Source organism: Amaranthus tricolor, chromosome 8, assembly GCF_026212465.1.
Source record: "Amaranthus tricolor cultivar Red isolate AtriRed21 chromosome 8, ASM2621246v1, whole genome shotgun sequence".
Classification (NCBI taxonomy): Eukaryota; Viridiplantae; Streptophyta; class Magnoliopsida; order Caryophyllales; family Amaranthaceae; genus Amaranthus; species Amaranthus tricolor.
The window spans coordinates 17,599,264-17,620,132 of record NC_080054.1 but is presented as its reverse complement, the minus strand read 5'-3'; positions in this window follow the sequence as shown (position 1 = coordinate 17,620,132).

Here is a 20,869-nt window from a genome sequence, read left to right as displayed (position 1 = left end):
TTTAGACTTACATATAATCTAGTAATAGTATTTAGTTATATCGAATATTTCATGCAGTTTGATAACTAATTGAATTTTTAATATATCTAATTATGTATAATGAAAAATTATAAAAATTTATATTAATAATCTTTACACATTGAGACAAATCAAATAAAGTCTTACTTAATTATGTTTTAACTTATAGTTTATATTAATCGTAAATTATGGAGATTAATGAATAATGTTATATTTGCAATGTAGCAAGTACTTTGAAATGGGAAAGTATATCATGTTTGTTTCTTATTTATTTAAAATTGAATACAACATATGTAATTAATGATTATTTTAGAAGATTTTATTAAACATATTTGGGGTATTTGTTTATGGAATTGTTAGTGCCTCTAAAAAGATCAATGTTTGAAAAGCAGTTATTTAACTAAGTAGCTATTTTCAAAATGTTATTTATGGCAGGATGAGAATCCAAATCAAAAGTTAAGTCTTAGCTTTTTCTAAATATTTTTCTCAATAAAATAGATTTTAACAACTACTATAATCACTGTTTTTACCGAACAATATTAATTTCCATATAAAAATTAAACAATCATAAGTGTACAACTATTACCACCTTATTGGTAGTCGTCACAAACTACCATTGTGCATCCCCTTACGAACCACCACCCCTGCAACTATACGCTAGACAACCTCCCTAACTGCCTAGCACAACTTAGGACCAAAGGAAAGCATGGGAGGGGGGCTGTCGTGATTGGAGTGCATAGCAGATTGCGAGTCACCTAGGTTTATTGAGCAAATCGTGAATATATTAAGACATGTCATATTCTACAATATACGACATAAAATTCAATCCAATAATCGAATCGAAACCTCTAGAGTCTAGTCTAAGTGGATGTCAAGTGGTCAAAGGAGTGGATTAATTAAGTAATGAGTAATGACGGTATAATTACCACACTAATAAGCATTTGAAAGTGTTTAATGGTGGGGATAATTAAGGCTGCAACGTCTTATTCTTTTTCATATGTGATAGCCTCAGCTTAACTACTATTGCTAATCCATTGTTCTTCTTGAGTAACCTTTTTCCCACGTATTTATACTAGTACGGTAGTACCATATGTCCAATGTAATTACCATGAGTTTTAACCTCCTTTTTTTAAAAAAAGGTATACTTTTCTAAAAAAATTCTCATGTAATTTTATTTCACTGAAAATGACTCATTTATTTTTTGACGCTATTTACTTATTATTCCTAATTTGTATTTTATTCTTAATCTATAAATTAAAATATAGTCAAGTACTGAGATTTTGTTTGATTCATTTTAATGCAAAGATTATAGATATCTACTTTTTATAATATTTCGTTATGTATAATAAGAGATATTAAGTATTAAATAATTACATTGGATAGCGTGAAAAAGTAAAATATGACATTTTCAGTGGAATAAGGGTAGTAGAAAAAGTGTATCTAATAAATAATATTCTATTCATTTTATGATAATGTTTTTTTATTTGTTATTTTGGGTCATTCTATTTGTGGTTCAACTAAAGAATTTTTTATTATATGACAAGTTTTGGATATAATTAATCTTATTCATCCTAATTTAATATTTTATTAATACTTATAGTTTCCACGTATCTTGTATTAACTCCATTTTAATATATGTACATTGCTTATGATTATCGCATGTTTCTCACTAATTAATTTTTTTTAATAATTATGGTCCCCATATTTTTTCCACTAACTTTATTTAAATTTTTGTTAATGATTATGATTCGCATTTTTTCTCTATTAACTTTATTATTCAATAAATTAATAGATACAGCACTTTTATTAAATCCGTAAACATTTCATGGAAAATTAATAGAAACTGAGTGATAGCTAGGTAGTACTAAATTTATTGAATTTTCGAATTCCAGAATTTTTAAGTTTTCAAAAATTTCGTTTGAAAATTCAAATATGCTGTACTGCAAATTAATATTGATGGTATTTTCTTATTAATTACTTACCTAACTTTAAGTTTTTAAAAGTTCAAAATATTTGAGAACATTTGTAAAAGATAACAATAATAACTATTAGTACTTATCAAATTTATGACTATTGGTTGAAAATTAAAAATTAAAAATTGAAAATTGAAAATTAAAAATTGAAAATTGAAAATTGAAATCATGGTACATAATATCAATATATAAAAGCTGGAAAATATTTTGACAAAAAAAAAAAGTTGGTATACTGACCAAATAATTTCCAACTGATCAATTACATATTAAGTTGTGTGAATCAGAATTTCTGACTAAACTCTTGTCAGTCATAAGTTCCAATTGCTTTTCTACATCACAATTAAATACTTGAAAATTGAAACTTGACCAATATGTTATTCGAAATTTAGACTAATTTTCCGACTGCTCGATAATATTAGTCAGAAATTCCAACTGTTTCCAACTAAAATGAAATACTAACTATATTTATTTCGACTGTTTAATATATATGGCCGAAAATCAATCGATATATTGACTGATTTTAGACTGTTTTAAATGGTTGGTAGAAGAGTTATTTTTAATGTTGTAACTTGTACGTATTCACACGATGATTTAACTTGACATCTTAACTGAAGTTTCGAAAGTAATTAAACAAAAACGGATTATTTAACTATCGAGCCTATGAAGACGGTTATTTTCCGATGTTTCTTCACATAATAATAATAATAATAATAATAATAATAATAATAATAATAATAATAATAATAATAATAATAATAATAATAAAATATCGTGAATAATACAAATTTTTGTTGATTTTCTAAGAATAATACCAACTTTTAATTAAGCATAAATAATACCAGGTTAGAGGGGTTTTAGTTAGAATATTACAAACTTTTATTTAACTATTAATTTTACGTTTGTTTTTTCATCAATCATATGCTATTAACAAAAGTTGGTATTATTCTAGGAAAACACATTCCTAAGTTAGTATTATTCATAGTTAATCAAAAGTTAATATTATTGTAATGAAATCAACAAAAATTTGTATTATTCAAGATTATTTTACCTAAAAATAAATCAGCTTAAATTCTAACGAATTTACAAACAAAATTTAAAATTTTAATAACATATAATATGATGTGCATAAATAATACTTTTTAGGAGGTGAGGAGGAAGTGGTTTAAGAAGAAAAGAATTAGCAGATTGGGTAATTCTATAATAGGAAATGAGAATGATCCCTTGCTGATGAAAAAAGACTTATACTTGAAGTCGAAATAATTCTCTTTTAATGAAAGGTTTGATTATGTTTACATGAAATTGTAATGATTCCTTTATATTGTTGAAGTTTAGATTTTTAATTGAGTTACTGGTGGATCTTGTAAATCATAAGATTCTCATTGATAGAAAATTTATGTTATTTGAGTTACCGGTAGGTCTTGCAAACCCCAAGGTTTTCATAGATAGAAAGTTTATATTTGAGCTATCGGTGGGTCTTGCAAACCCTAAGATTCTCACTGATGGAAAGTTTCATTTGAGCTGTCGGTGGATTTTGCAAACCCCAAGGTTCTCACCGATAAAATTTTCATTTGAGCTACCAGTGGGTTTTACAAACCCCAAGGTTCTCATTGATAGAGAATTATATTTGAGTTACTGGTGGGTCTTACAAAACCCTAAGATCTTCATTGATAGAAAGTTTATATTTGAGTTATCGGTGGGTCTTGCAAATCCCAAGGTTCTCTGTGATAGAAAGTTTATATTTGAGTTATCGGTAGATCTTGTGAACTCCAAGGCTCTCATTGATAGAAAGTTCATATTTTAGTTATTAGTGGGACTTGCAAACTCCAAGATTTTCATTGATAGAAAGTCTATGTTTGAGCTAACGGTGGATCTTGCAAACCTCAAGGTTCTCATTGATAGAAAGTTTATATTTGAGCTACCAGTGGGTATTAGTTACAAACCCTAAGGTTCTCATTGATAGAAATTTTATATTTGAGTTACCCATGCAGCATCTTGGAAACCCCAAGATTCTCGTTTATAGAAAGGTTATGCCTAACCTATGTTATCTTGTGGGCTCTACAAATCCTAAGGGTAGATACTCACCAGACGTACTTTACGGTAGACAAGCACTATAAGATCATAATTTATAATTGGGCGTCAGGTATAGTCTATTAACACCCTTGGTTTGGTTATAAACATATGTGTCTTATAGAGATATGATTTTGAGAAGAGGATTGTAGAGACTTATATCCCCCATGAACACGTGGTTTAGATTCGAAAAGAAGAAACGATATTTATAGGTAAATATGGATGATTAGTGATTACTAGCTATGCTTTGTGTGTTATGAAAGTACCTTTATACTATGAATAAACATAATGTTATAGCCTATTGGCCATATTATTTTGGTGTTGGTTACTAACGTGTATTTGTTTATTTCTTGTTTGATTGATTATGGGAAAATACACTTCAAAGTAGATATTATTCATGGTTAATCAAAAGTTTGTATTATTATTGGAAAATCAGTGAAATGTCGTATTAATAATTTGGACGATCATAAAGAAAGAGAGAAAAATGAAAAAACAAGAGAAAAATATTGCAATAATTGCACACACTCAAAAAAAGCAAGTTACAAACAGGAATCAGTTGGTCTTGGACGAGACGGTCTCAATATGAGACGGATACCCAATCAGCCTAATTATAATTTTTCTCAATATTAGCTCAATATTTGATCTATTTAAGGTCATAATTAATACATATAAGGTTAAAATTGAATTTTTTTATAAGTTATAACTGATCATAATTAATCACTTTAAGGTCTGAATTGAACATTCTTAGATCAAAATTGAAATTTTTTATAACAAATAAGTCATGAATTCTTGGTCATTTTCAAGAGTATTTATTGAATCAATTGGCAAACATAATTCGCAATCGACACTTACTCCACCATCACATCCAGGCTAAGTAAACATTACGCTACAACTTTATTTCCAAGTCCATTATGAACAGAAAATTGTTGGGGAAAGAGCAAATCACTATTATTGATCGATAATTAAAGAGTACAAATACTCTTATGTTAAATTATTCCATTAGAACTATCATGTTTCATCAAATAACACTAGTGGAAAAAACCTCATTTGCTGAGTGTTTTTTTGCCATAATATGTTGCGGTTTTGACCCCAAGCATTAGTGATAGAAGCAGATGGCCTATTTTAACTGTTGCGGTTTTAAACCGCAGCAGAAAAGGGCACCAAATGCTGCGGGCCCAAGAAAACCGCAGCAAATAGTTTAACACTATATGCTACGGGCCACCAAAAAACCGCATCATATAGTCTTAAACTATATGCTGCGGTTTTTTGCTGGCCCGCAGCATATAGTTTTTTTTTTTTTCGTTTAATACTAAAAATAATCCAATAATAATGTACAATGTAATAAACAATGATTAATCCTATGATAATCACAAATAATCTCTTTGTAATAATAAACTCTCGATCGTATATATAATATAATAATATGTACGTACATATATACATTAAAGTCCTAAAAAATCTAAACTAATTACAATTTACCAGGGATAAAAATTAGCAAGATACGCGGCAATCTTGTCTTTTAATTCGCGCATTTCTTCATTTCTCAAAGGGCGTGTTTCCCTTGGAATGCTTAACAAATTAAAAAGAGAAAAAAAACCTTAATTTCGTGGGTTTTGAAGATGAACAAGACCAAAGTATGCCGTGGTTTCATGAACCAAGAAGATGAAGAACAGGGTTTGAAGAAACTGTTACAGTGTTTTTCGAGTGTTTTTTAATGGGTTTATGAATCAGTTTGCGAAGAAGCAGCAGATGATGAAGAATTTATGGGTTTTAGAAGAAGATGAAGATGAAGAATGAATGCGTTTATGGTGAAAATGGTGGGTTTGAGAGAATACAACAGTAGTAGTCGAGTATTTGTGAAATGAAACGTTAGAATGGCGGGTTTTAATTTTGTATACAATATAATGAAACAAATATATTTGCTGCGGGCATAGATAAAAACCGCAGCATTTGAATGAAGCAGTTATGAATTATTTGCTGCGGGCTCATATAGAACCGCAGCATTTGCGTGGCCATTTGATTATTTGCTGCGAGAAAACCGCAGCAGTTGATTTGTTTTGTTTTTTCTAAATTCTTTTTCCTATTTATTGCTGCGTATATAAAAAACTGCAGCAAATGACAAGCAGCAGATACGTTTTTTTCCACTAGTGTAAGAGCACTTATAATGGGCAATGTTTTAACACTATTATTGATAGTGTTATGCTATTCATTTGTTGTTTGAAATTCAACCATAGAATAATACCTTTATATTACCTCCGTTCTAAATTGTGAAAAAAATAAACTCATATTTAGGTAGAAATTGATCAGTTTAACGTCAAAATTAATCAATTTCAGGTCAAAATTGAAATTTTTTTTATTTTAATTGATATATTTAAGATTTACTTTTAGTTGAAATTGATACCTTTAAGGGCAAACTTTATACATTCAAGATCAAAGTTGAATTTTTATTTTTTAATTTCTGAAAGAATTGTCGTTTTCATTTTTCAAATTTTGGCATTTGCTCCTGCCCATATTGACGGTCTCATAATGTAACCGTCTCATCCTAGTTTTTGTGAACAAGAATACAAGAACTTTAAATGGACATTAACCCTCCTCCTAGTCCACCACAAACAACTATTTGTATTTCTTTATGACCCTTGCATCAGCTACACATCTTTCTTCAATAATAGCGGCAAATCAAGAAAAAAGGGTGATGTCATCATCATCATTATATCCAGTGTTTCCTGTCCATAGAAAACCATGGTCAGGGTCTGGGGTGGAAAGGACGACGGTAGTTCATACCCATAAAAGATAACGCGGCCAAAGAGTGTGATACCCCGGATTTAGCATGAAAAAGGATTGATAGACAACTCATATCAACAAGGTGCATCTTCTTTTCATGGAAGCTCATTTGCTAAGAACTCCACAGTTAAGCGTGTTTGGTGGGGAGCAATCTTAGGATGGGTGACCTCCTGGAAAGTTTTCCCGGGCGCGCATGAGTGAGGTCAAAGTGCGCTGGAAAGACTTGTGTTGATCTGTGGGGCTAGTCTACAGTCTCCATGAGTAGTCACCGGCGGTCCGTTAGGACGGGGTGTTACAAATGGTATCAGAGCAACCCTGCGATCGTGGCTAATTGTGTTCAGTGCACCTAGCGGGGGAAAAGATCCTGAAACTACGGTCCAACGAGGACGTTGTATTCCTATGTGGAAGTTTTCTCGGACGCGCACGAGTGATGCCAAAGTGCATTGGAAAGACTTGTATTGATCTGTGAGGCCAGTCTACAGTCTCCATGAGTAGTCACCGGTAGTCCGTTGGGCCGTGGTGTTACAAAGAGTCCTAAAAAAAAGTGATGTCAATAATTTAAAATAAAAAAATTACAATCACCATTCATTACAACAAAATTAACTTTTTGCGACATAGAATTTAGTGAAATTAAAAAAAATGTCACTGATTCATATTTTTAGTGTAATAATTATTTAGCCTTTGGTGACACATGTAATTTTTACCATAGTCCATATTGACATTTATGAGAAATGTCACTAGATTTTATGTCGCGAAAAGCTTTAGTATAATTTTCTATTATGCTGCTAAGGGTTTAATAAATGTCACTAAATCCACTACATATAACATTAGAAATTTAAAATAGTGACATTTAAATTAAATATCACTAAATATATCACGATAAGAGTAAATTAAGTTGTAGTGATTGAACATATTAAGGGAAAGTGCGTTTCATGGATTTCAAATCCTTGTCATTCATGTGGAAGTCAATACACTAATCAGCTCTTTTTAGGTGTATTTACATGTACTATTTAATTTTATTTTGGATTTAAGTGATATCAACCGATCTTAATGACTACACTATACATCCGTCCATGTTGATTACGAAGAGATAATATTTTGACTCAGCAATGCAAGTGATTAAATTCATCATCATTTGTAGGTAATTTGGTTTTTACAACAATATATTTACTACTCCCTCCCCTCCACTCAAAATATCTCATTTACTTTTTCATATTATCTAATGCACTTATTCAATGCTTAATATCTGTTATTATACATAACAAATATTATAAAAAGTGGATGTTAATAATCTTTGCATTGAGATGAATCAAATAAGATCTTACTTGATTATGTTTTAATCTATAGATTAAGAATAAAATACAAATAAGAGTGGTAAGTGATGAATAGTATAAAAAATAAATGAAAAATGTTGAGTGGATGAAAGGGAGTGTACAATAAAGCGTAATGATTTCAAAATCTATTATTTATAAATTGATTAATTTCTCACTAATAAAAAAAATTAAAAATCAATTGTCTAGGAGTACTTACTATTAAAGCATAGAATTCATAAGCAAAAGTTAATGAACAAGACAATATTCTTTGTGATTGTCTTTCCTTAACATCCCATATGGGCTTATGACTAGGCTAACTACTTTAAACTTTCTTATCATCATCAATTGTTGTACTAATCACACTTTTAAGTATTGATTGAGTGAAAATAAAAACTAATCCCTTTATCCCATAAATTTGCCATTAGCAGAAAATTCATTAAGATAGAGAGTCTATACATGATTATACTTAATACATTTTTCAATCCTCTATCTGAATTTGTCATTCTTATTTAAATTCAATAATTCCTAATCAATCGACGTAATTTGTAAATTACCATAAAAATAAAAAAATAATAACATATTATAGTTATATTAAAAACTAACACCCTATTAAATACTACCACATAAAGATAATTTGTTAACTTCACAAATCATAATTATTTACTAAAACCTCCTCATTTAAATTTGTTCTCTTTACTTTATTACTATATTTTTCTTTTTGTAAGTGATCACACATCCTCGCTTTTAATCTTATGACGAATTCATTCTTCTTCATTTCATTCATATACAACCATTAATTATATGTTGAATTCAATTTTGCTGTAACATTATTAACATGTCTTAGTTCATGTTGACCTTCGCGGGCATGGGCAAATGTAGCATATTGTAGTTGTTTAAGATCAATTGAAATTACTTAAATTCAAAATGAAATCGAATCATGTAAAAATATTCTAGATGATTTGTTTAGATTCACATGAATAATTACAAAACCCATAAAAGTACATTTTACATTAAAAAAATTAAAGATTGACATTATTTTTTTTTTCTTCTAATCTATCAAATTTACTTTTTATAAAATTTACAAATATATATATATATATATATATATATATATATATATATATATATATATATATATATAATCAAATAAGAAAAATTTTAAAATAAGAAGGATGAGAAGGATTTTTGTTTGATTTTATTTTGTTACTATATATACAAAAAAGGATACTATGTTATTAAGTAAGAACATTCTAAAAATTTATGTTATAGTTATTTTTCTGTGTAACATAGTTACTTTTACAATTATATGTTTTTGGCTCAATCATAACCATAAATTTTTTTATTTTAGTGAAATCAAGGATGTAGAGTCATTCTTACCCTTCTAATTTGCAACACTCTTTTTATTGGATCCCTATATATATATATATATATATATATATATATATATATATATATTAGAAGTTAAAAATAAACATGTATTAATACGTGTATGTGTATCTATTAGGAAAAGATGAGAAATTTTTCTATAGAATTGGTTTTTTTGTTTTTTTTTTTTTTCTTATTGGATGGACCTCCTATGATTCATGTGATTATTTGACTTCCTAAGTAACGTAAAATTATATGATAAAAAGTCAAAGGGGTAAATATGTGAGAGAAATATAGAATATTGAACATGTACTTCTATTTGAAGAGTAATTGATTTATCCTTTTGTGTCAAAATCTTAGATCGACCTTTTAACTATTTTCTTGATTTCTTGTTACTTGTAACTCAATATTTAAGAGATATTTTAAAAACGACGAGATCGTGTATGGTAGATGCACACATTTATCATAAATTAAAACAAAAAGCATAATATTTATCTCTAATTATAAGAAAATTTTATTTAATTTATATGTTTATTTACATCTTTTTTTCTCTTCCTCGAAATTAATATTGTATTTGTTTTGGAAACATAAGATGTTTTTTTTTTATTAAAGGTAGCAATGTATTCACGTCTTAGATTACCGACCATGTCTAACCTAACTATCGTTGTTATAGTTTCTTGCCTTTACATATCTCTTTTTTTACTCATTTTTATCTTAATATTTTTTTTTACCATTTTACTTTTACCTTTATTTTGATAAATAAGATAAGCAATACAAAACGTGCGTAGGACCACAATGTTGCATTAGTTGGATCTCACTATTCTAATTGGAAAAAATTGTAGTGGTGGGATCATATTTCGATTTTGCATTCCTACGATTTTATCCAACGAATTTAGTTTCTATTAAATTAATCTATTTCTTAGTTACCAACTTTCACTAATTTCTCTTACATAAACACTAAAGTTTAAAAATATCCCATAAGTAAAATTTAAAATTCTAAGTTCTTTATTAAAATAGAAATTTAAACTAATTATTTAATAATTTTCTATTTCATTCCTTAAAAATAAAGTTTAAAAAATTACAATTTTAAACTTTTAAACAGAATAATTATAACCAGAGACTAAATATATGTATATTTGTGTTTATTTATAAAATCATATGATCTTACAATTTAATTTTTTCCCATGATCAATTGTAAGTATACTCTTAATCCAAATAAAATTGGTCCAACTTATATAACGTCCTCAATTTTTAATCCAAGTTTTATCACTAATTATATGAAATAGAGATGAAAATGATAACCATGGTCATGAACTTATGATCTACAACAAAGTTCAATATATCCTATAAAATATCCTTAAACCTAGTATGGTTACATAGATAGATCATAAAATGTCATTCTCTCCTTGTTCTTTTTACCTAAAAGTGTTCAAAACAGACTCGATGATTCAATATTTATCCAATTAATAAAAACAAATCCGATGACCCGATATTTATCTAACCTAATAATCAAACTTGACTTGACTCGACATTAATATGAATTTAAAATTACGTAAAGTCAATTTAGACGCAAAAACTTGAAGCACATGTCCCGAAATCAATCCGATGACCCTAGTGAACACTGTTTCTGCTAAGAAACTTGTACAAACTTAATTTGAAATAGGAAAGTCTTCAACAACATTCAGGATCCAAATGTGATGAAATGGGTTTTGCTACTAACCTGCTAAATGAACATAGTTGCTATTTTCTGGAAAGCTCCTTTGACGCTCAAGTGAGTATATTGGAATATGAAACGAGAATTGAATGCTAAAGTAGTTTACAGGATTACAGTTGGAATGCTTTCCTATTGAGACAATAAATAAGGATATTTATAGTGCAATAAATAGTTTAAATTTAACTATTTAAGGATATTTGATAATTTTACGATTAAAGGTAGACCTAAAGAGACTCTGATCAGCCTTACTTGAATTTAAGCTTGTTGACTTAAATCATTCTATTTTTACCATATAAAATGTAATTAGTATGAGAAGACTTAAGGGTGATTTTCTTTTCTTTAAAATTGCAACCGATAAAACTGAAACACAGAAACAGTAGTATATGTACAAAAACTCTCATCGTCAAATCTTAGCCCAATAGATTATTTTGTCTGTCACTGGGTTTACATATAATTAACCATGTAAACTAATACTATTTTTTTATTTTGTCTTTTATCTTTCATCCATTGAATAATAAAAATAATTAATGTACTTGAATTTTCTGTAACATTAAAAGAAAGAGACAAAACTGAGAAGCCAGCTTGGCGCATGTGACTGCATGATTTTGTATTGCAAAAGCAAATGCTTAACTTGTTCATAGTTTTCCATCTACAACTACTACAATGTGAATGTCCCATACGTTTAACCACATTTTATTTTGACACAAATATTGAAAAATTAAAGTATTGTTTAGAGTTATAACAAAAATAAATATAAGAAAATAATATACAGGTTAATAATAGAAATCACTCAAAGGTTAACATAATTCAATAATAATGTGTTAGTTATATCTATCGGGATATGGAAAACATAAAGTATTAATAGTTTTTAATAAAAATATACAAAATTGATATAAATTAGTATATTGCAGATATAGGGTGGGCGACTATGGAGCAGGGCGAGTAAGACTTTTTATACCCATACCTACCCCGCTACCCACTAAAATCATACACATACGCGCACCAACTAATGCGAATGCAGTGCGATACCTGTATAATTTATCCGCCTGTCATCCCTAATTGATAGGTTATAAATAATACCCAAAAGTAACAGAATTTTCTAATATGATCCAACATCCAACCTAAACTAATTAGGTTTTTACTTGTTCCAAGCCCAAATTTAAAAAAGACAAATAGAAACAGTATTTTCTAACTTCCCTAGACCACCATGAAACGAGATTAGAGTAAGAAGATTTAACTTATATTATCACATTATGAAATATAAGAGAGAATACATCAAGTAAAAATGGCGTTCTATCCAAAAATAAAAATTGAGAAATTCATTGCAACATACAAAAATAAAAGTGAGGTAAATTGAGTTTAACCGAGAAATACATATCACAAACCATTTATGTAAAATAAACCGAATAACGACAGATCCAAAATTTTATTTGTAAGGTATTTGAAATTGATTGGAAACAAAAAGTTGTAGAGGTATGACATTTTTATGAAAATATTTGACATTCTCTAACTAATTTTTAAAGAAATTTATTACGACTTACATTTTAAAATGGGTTAGGCACCCTTATTATGATTTACATTTTATGATTTATGTGAAATTTTTAAAGTGATTATATGTAGTCTCAAAGTAATTATTTATAATTTAAACAAATTATTTAGAGAAATATGCTGATGATATGAGCCCGTCTTATGATGAAACGGTCTAATATAAGACTTCTTGTATATCAATTGTATTTAGAGGTGTTCAAAATAGACCCGATGACCCGGTATTTTCCCGACCTAGTAACCGAACTCGACTTGACCCGACTTCAAAATGAATCTAAAATTACGCAAAAATAATTATAGACATAAAACTCAATTTTAATCCAGTCCAAAACAAGTGATCCGAAATCGACTAGCACCTGAATCAACAACTCTAATTGCATTGGGATAAACATTAACAGGTATAGCTGATTGTATCAGTGCAATTACCAATGTCCAAAATACGGAAACGTATACTACTTCACTTGGAAGTTGGACCAGATAAGCCCCCCAATCTGGGGTTGAGCCTGGGTAATATCAGTTTTAAATCACATAGTGATTGTTCATTAAATCTTCCATAGGTTTTGACTTTGATATCCGCTTTTTTTTTAAATCAATCAACCCAAACTTGACTTTTCATATGCTTTTCATTGACTTGCTCTTTCATGCCTTCTAATAGAGTAATCATTAATAAGATAAGGATAGTTCAACAAGTGTCCTCATAGGCAAGAAACAAACACCCATCCTGAGACCTACTGCACAGCATAGAGCACCCAAACCAACTGAGCTCTCTGATTTTAGTGTTATTATTTCGCCTGGGCTTCCTATATACTATACCTGCCAAGCCCAATTTAAGAAATTAAGCCTTTAAGAACTTAATTTCGAGAACAAAACAACAAACAGCAGAAAACAGAATAAGGCAATAGCATTTTTGTTTTTCTTTTTCCTCTTCTCCCTTTTTATTCTCATAAACCGTAGTTTTATTTTCTTATTTTTTTCTTAGGTTAAATTTACTCCTTCCATTAAGAATTTATTTTTATGGTTTATTTTATTACAAATATAATAATGCAAAATACAAATTACAATTGGGATTTGTATTTTCCCTTGGTTGATGGCTAAATAAAACTTAGAAAATGACACTAAAAAAAAACTTGAAGATGATTTTTGTAACGACAACCGTTACCCGGAAACTTGATACTTATTGTAGGCGTATAATCACTTTCCTTTTGTGATATTTTCCCCACAAAGGTACTTAGGTTGAGACTTGAAAATTCACGAGATACAAACAACACCACACACCCTTAGTACTTAGGGTATGTCACTTAATGACAAAGTGTTTGGTGAATTATAAACTTCGGAAATTCTATCAAAAAGTTTATAACTCTTTTTGAAAGAACACAAGTGAAAGAGAAAGCAAGGATAAAGAATTCATAAATTAGGTCTGTATGACATCCTTTCTCAAGCCCCTATTTATACTAGTTCAAGTATACTAAAGGGTCATGGACATTTATTTACCCATTGATGATCAAGTATAATGACCACCAATCAATACCACTATAACTATGGTATTCATGAGCATTATTTCACACTATTAAGTCACTTCTAACTCCAGAATCAAAGTTGAACAAGAATATAATTGAATGTTCATTGATCACAGGAAAGGCGACTCGGCTTTTCCTGCTGGACCAAAAATTGTTTTCAGTACCCGAGTCGGCTTTTCCTGCTGACTTGGTTTTCCAATCTGTCTTTTGTCCTTCCCTTTGACCCCCTTTGGACCTTGTATTTTTAATATATTTTGTCCCACTACTATTTGTAGTACTTGGTGATAAATCTTAGGATTTAATATACACTAAATGTTCAACATATTTTGGTTAGACTTTGTTATTTCTATCTTTTATTGGTAATTATTTCAAAATTTCAAGCACTTTTTTCATGGAATTTGATGATATTTCATTATGGGTTTTCTCACTTCTCCAATCTCTTTCATCTTTTGTGGGTAACTTTTAATCTTTCATTATTTTGGTATTTCATTATTTATTTCTTGATTTTAGTTTATTTATAATAGCTCTTAATTGCTCTTAATTATTTTCTTTTGTCTTGTCCATGTTTATGTTATTGATGTTGGAATGCTTATGCTATATGTTATTTATGATTTTATTGGTTGTGATTATAAGTAGTAAATAGTTAGTTAGGAATTGGGATTAGCTCACCCCTTGTTGATGGTTTGATAATGGTGGAATATTAGTTGATATTGGTTTGAATGGAGACTTAGTATTAGAAGGGTTGCTCCATCCATTGCTAGAGGGGTTGTATTAGTTGCTTTTGGGAGGCCAATGAGGGTTGCATCCCCGAGTAACCTAAACCCTTGCCCAGTGAATAAAGTCGTGTGCAAGAGATCAATGAGAGTTGAAACTTGCAACCGCCCTTCGACTAGGAGTTTTCCCCTCCGTCTACGAGAGTAGGGGAGGATTGATGGATAATGGACTTTTGTTGCCCGATTCTCTTGTCTTTACTCATGAGAGTGAGGAGGATGAGATTTTCGGAGGTGATCCCAAGCCCAATCCAAGATCGGATCACTCTTTTTATTGTGTTCCACTTCTCTCTAATCGAACCAAAGGAAATCAAAACCTCCATCATAGGATAGTCGTCACAAGTGAATTGATCTTATCTCGATTCATCTTTGTTTGTTTTTTTCTAGTTGTAGTTATAGTCTATCTCATAACCAATCTTCTATTACATGATTCCCAACATTTAAAGAGGCCGTAAGTCTCGCAGTTCATCTCCCTGTGGATCGACTCCCTGCTTGCCACTACACCTATGTGGTGTTAATTAAAGGTGTTTATAAATTTTGTTTGATTAAAGGCTTTAGCGACGGCACTAAAAAGTCCTATGTCAGAGTCCGAAGGGAGTAAAGTAGCGGACATACTATATTCGCACCCCTCTAAGAAATGTCAGAGAGCTAGGAATGCACGCACTCAAATAATCCTCCAAAAAAAAGCCCTGCAAAGAGAAAGGTGAGTTGTATACATCTCGCCCGGAAAGGCACCTACAAGCTGCAAACCACATTAAAGTTGTAATTGAATCATAGTAGTATAGGCAAATGGGTAGCACATAATAAATAATCTGAATAGATAATTAAGGTAGAATCGAGTAAACAAACAGAAATTGAGAATAATATAAAACACGGATAGGACGTCTAACGACTAGTCCTATATCTTATATGCGTATGGAGGTAACATTCAGCAACTGCTTGATGGTGTAGTTGCCTCTAGTAAAATTGAAGTCCCATTTTGCCTTTTTTTTCATTGATATATGTAATGGTTATGTTGATATACCAGTTTTTTTTATTTATACTATTGGAAGCTCTAAAAGGTCAAGTGATAAAGCTGGATTACCAAGGCCTAATGGAGTCAAGAAGGTAAATGCACAAAGAAAAATGAAGGGAATTCCGCTTCCTCTCAGATACGGATGTGATAAATATCTCTATGAGTAGGATTGATTGTCGAAAAGAGTTGGTTCAGGAGCAATTAAACGAAGTTATGCAATATCAAAAGAAATAACATGAACAAAAGTCGAGGTTTCAAATGTGGAAGTTACTTTTGGAAAAAGAAATGAAAAATATGACTCTTATTGATGAGGAAACTGCATATCTAGGAGAGCTTAGGAAGGACCTTTGTACCTAAGCATTTTTAATTTTTTTTTAGTAATCGTTTATTTGTAATATGTTTTATTTGATTTCATTACTTCGTGCTTTTGCTTTAGTTTCTAATATGTTATTTACTGCAATCTTATTTATGATTTAGCATATTGAGCTCTTAACTTCTGCACATTGAAATCTTATATCTTCTGGAACACAATCTTAACTTCTACAATGAATCTTATCTCCGGAACGTAATCTTATCTTCTACAATGAATTTTATCTCTAGAATACAATACATAATCTTATCTACAAGAATCTATTCTTCTGAATTGGTAAATTGCAGTTTTATCTTATGTACATTGAAATCTTCTCTAAAGACATCTATAATGTAGTGTTTGGGAACAAATATTCCATTTCTATGGATTTTAATTACTTTAACTACTTTAAAAACAATAGTGAAATTTAATTTAAATTCAAATTTAAAAATTTTTGATTTGCCAAATAATAAATTTGAGTCAATTCCAAATTTTCAAATAAAATCATTATTCCCGCAAATGACATAAAATGAAACATATTGAGAATTATTTTTTTTATATCAACATTGAATATAAAGCCAAAATGGATCTCAATAACAAGTTCTTCTAGTTCTGCTGGTGATAGATGATTTTTTTAATTAGGCATTAGTTAATATAAGGCGAATGAATGGGAGTATTGAGAAATAGGAAGATTTTATACTCATGGTTGAGTCATTACATGTGCTGCCCTAAGGCCAATCTCATTTACATAGTAATCTAGTACTACTTTCTGAAAAGCTGGTTTTGGCCAACTCTTAGCTTTTCACTTTTTTTTCTCTCCGACTCTTTTAATTCTTTGAGCAAGTTTTTTAAAAAAAATTAATAAAGTAAAGGAAAAATAGTTTTTTTTTTTGGGTTTTTTAAATTAAATATTAAACCAGCCATATTAAATCGTCTCACAACAGTCTTAATAAACAATTTGTCTAATTTGTTTTCGATTCTTGGCCGTTTTTTCAAAAAAATTGTGCATGTTTAACTCACAACTAAATTTGTGTAATGAGTTGGATAAGAGTTAAAGCAAGCTTAAAGTAATATAAATTGAGGCCTATTATAAAATAAAAAACTGACTCTAACGGATCAGGCACATTTGGCTCCCTCCAATGCATCATGTCCTATTCATGATTTTACTTGTTTGAATTTGGATTGAAATAAGAACGTCAGATTGAGTAAAATGTTGTATAAATTCATTATTTTCTTTTATTAATTGTAATATGATTGTTATTATTACAAATTAGGAATAATGTATCATAATTCAAGCAAATAATAATAATAATAATAATAATAATAATAATAATAATAATAATAATAAAGGCTGTTTAAAATCCGTTTAGCCCGTTTTATTTACATGAAAGAATTTAACTCGTCTTGTATGATACCATCTCACCATAAGACGAACCCATATATTAGTCATTTTCTTTAATTGATTACTTTAAAATCGTAAGTGATCGTTTTAGATTTATAAGTACTCACTCTAAAACTATAAAAAATTTTAAAATTATAAATAATCACTTTAACATTATAAGTGATCACTTTAAGACAAAATGTGTGTATTGGGTCAATCCAATAAAAATAATCACATCATGATACCATCTCATTTAAAAATTAGTGTAAAGAATTTCTATAAGTTCAACTTATTTAAAATTCAGTCCATTTAAAGCTATTATATTAAAAATTCAGATTAATCAAGCCCCCTAGTACGTAGACCTCCCGCGTTACACATGTCTACTCACAACCACAAGGAAAAAAGAGAGACTGTCTATGAACTTGCGGTTCAGGAGAAACGAGTTTAGAACCACAACATAAATATCTTGCTTTTATAACTTTGGGTCATTCCAATCAATTTTTTTAAAAAAAAATTATGAATTGTGTTCTCCTCAATAATCACGCAAAAACATTTTCACCATTTAACTTAAATATAAAGTTGAGATTATTCATAATTATATAAAATTGAAATTATTCATAATTAATCAATAGGTAAAATTATTATAAAAAAATCATAATAAGATTGAATTATTCTAAATCATTTTTCCTAATAAAAATAACTTTAAATTAAATTTTTGCTAGTCTATAGCTTCAATATCCACAATTATATATAATAATAAATATAAATAGGTAGCACAACAATACAATGAAGAAACGAAATTTTAGGAAAAACATCAAACAAATATTTTGCAAATTTCAAGTTAAGATCTGCACATAATTAGAAAGAAAAAAGAAAAACATAATACGGGCTTGTTAATGGAATGCCATACCTAGTAACTTATTCTAACCTATTCAATAACTTTTTTTGAAGGGTTTATATATAATAAATAAATAGAAATTAAATTTAACTCCATCTTGTGTACTGATTGTGTTCAAGTGTCCGTCCTTATACACAATATAAAAGGGTCAATCATATATTGTATCGCAATTTTTATTCATCACGTGTTAGAGTCATGGTGACTTGAGTGCACTATTAAAGGTGTGTATTAAAATGTGCATTAAGGATGTGAGTTTAAGTGTGTGTTAATGCATGAATTGTAAGCTGAAGTTATGAGTGCATTGAAGAAGAGTCTTAAAACATGTGTATTATAATGAGATATGATGAATAATATTAATGATGTGCAACAACCAGATTATGTCCTAAGTGCTCGAACAAGGCACATCCAAGCTACCACTTGCCATGAACGAGGCGCAAGATTAGAAGCAAACAGAAGATTCAAAATAGTAAATTCAAGACTGAAGCGCTCTAATGAGTAGACTTGGCGCTCGAACAAGCACCTCCGACGCCCTTGGATTTTGTTTATTCATGGATGTTCTTATGTAACTTAATAAGTATTTAGACCTTTTTTAATTTTTTTTATAATATATATATATATATATATATATATATATATATATATATATATATATATATATATATATATTGTAAATTTTCATGCAACAATTCTACGAATTCGTTAGATTTTTTTAGAACATTAATGGTTTGTGGTTCGGATCGGTTCTGAACCTGTCACAAATAGTTCCGATTTCAAAACGATTCTTCGACGATTTAAAACCAATTTGATTCTAGGTAATCCGCACCATGACTATCACTAGCTATGAATATATGATTAATTCAAATTCTACCAAATAAATATATACCATAAAACAATGAGCCAGGCCCACAAGGTAAAGTTGGCATCTCAACATCATAAATCATAAATAGAAATAAAATTGTACGGTCATGAGTCATGAGTCATGAGTCATGATCCATGAAAAATAAGTGGAGTAGACAATAGATCCAAACATCAGAATCCGAATACTCGCTTCTGTTCGTCCCATGAAATTCTCTAAATCTTAGGTGAGAGTGTGTCTTTTGTAAGACGTGTTTTATTAGATCGGTTTAATTATTTTTTTATCAATCTTAAAATTTATAATATCAATTTTAAGTCTATTACTTTCAATACCTTATAATTAATCTGCCTTCGAACCAATTTAGATGTCCCATTTGCTTGGGCACGGTTATTAAGAATGGTGTGGAGTCCATTAAAAATGGTAAATAGTGAAGGGTAAGTAGTGAAGGGTAAATAGTGAAGGGTAGTTAGATAAGTAAGGTATATGGGGGTATATTCGTAATTACGTGTGTGAATTAAGGGTATTTAGGTAAAAAAAATTGACAAAAATAGAAATGGGACAACTAAAAAGACTTTGCCAAATAAGAAAATTGGACAACTAAATTGGTTCGAAGAAAGTATTTTAAGTTATGAAATTTGAAAATTTTAAGACTTAAAAAATCAATTTCAAGACTTTAAAGACTAATTTGATGGGTTAAAGCTCTCATTCAAACTTTAAAGTATGATGACTTAAATATAGAAATTGATATTAAAAATTTTAAAGTTACCTTTAAATCTTGGAATTAATCTTTTAAGTCTTAAAATTGTATGTCAGAATTAAGAAAAAATATTACAAAATCTGAACAAATCGCACAAATTAAGCCATCTCATAAAAAACTCAGTTACATAAAATTTGCTATAATTTTCGTTTTAATTAGTCCGTCTAATGAGTTTTTGGGGTTTGTTTAATTATCACCTTGCGTCCGGTCCATCAACCAATAATCACCCAAGATTCCCTTCAAAGTTGAAGAAATTTAGTTCAAATTCATGTCACTCGTCTCCAATATAGTTTTTGGGGTTTGTTTAATTATCAATATTAAATAGTTATAATAATAATGAAAAATTAGTATAGTTTTAGTAGGTAAGTTTCTTAATAAGTATAATAACTATGTTTGTTTTACTTTAATAAATTTTTTTAAAATTAATTATAAATATTATTATTTAAAGGGGTGATACTAAATGGTAATGAAAAATTATAAATAGAAAATCTCATTTATAATTAATTTTTCGTCACTATATGAATAATTTGATATACTTCCTGAAAATTTA